This window comes from Sinocyclocheilus grahami, unplaced genomic scaffold (genome assembly GCF_001515645.1).
Source record: "Sinocyclocheilus grahami isolate Dianchi unplaced genomic scaffold, SAMN03320097.WGS_v1.1 scaffold122.1, whole genome shotgun sequence".
In the NCBI taxonomy this organism is placed as follows: domain Eukaryota; kingdom Metazoa; phylum Chordata; class Actinopteri; order Cypriniformes; family Cyprinidae; genus Sinocyclocheilus; species Sinocyclocheilus grahami.
In genome coordinates this window covers 2,119,622-2,120,123 of record NW_015505301.1, presented here as the reverse complement: position 1 = coordinate 2,120,123, position 502 = coordinate 2,119,622, and the positions used below count along the sequence as shown (strand labels likewise).

General features: G+C 38.2%; 1 pseudogene; it reads right to left on the bottom strand.

Annotated features, from left to right (window-relative positions):
* The window catches only part of LOC107589942 (programmed cell death protein 6-like), a 15,601-nt pseudogene that overhangs the window by 3,748 nt on the left and 11,351 nt on the right, over window positions 1–502 (bottom strand).

The window sequence follows — 502 nt, the reverse complement described above, 5'->3', positions numbered from 1 at the left end:
AGTTGTAAATACGATTAATGAGCCCGTTCATGTCCAATTTCCGACTAGGGGCTGTCAAGTTCAAACTTTGTAATTGTTTAGAACTTGACAGCCCCAGTATTTACTTTCATTATATTAAAAAGAGTGGCCAGGACATTCTTCGAAAATTCTCCTTTTGTGTTCCACAGAAGAAAGAAAATCATGGGATTGGAACAACCCCATGAATACCGACCGATTTCTGGGTGAAATATCCCTTTAAAGAAATGGCAAATGTTGCATATAACACAGATCATTACCTGTAGTACAATACAGCACTGAATGAAGTCATCAAAAGCCACTTGGCTCCTCTTCTGACGGTCAAATTTCTCTATCAGTGTGTTGTAGAACTGATCTGAAAGACGATAACCTGTACAAAGAGAGAAGCGTTTGAAGTTCAGTGTTTTCCTCAAGGGTGACATTAATAATTTTCCATCAGTGGTTCCATCAGTTTATTTGTCCTTCCTCTTATTGGTTTTGTGCATCA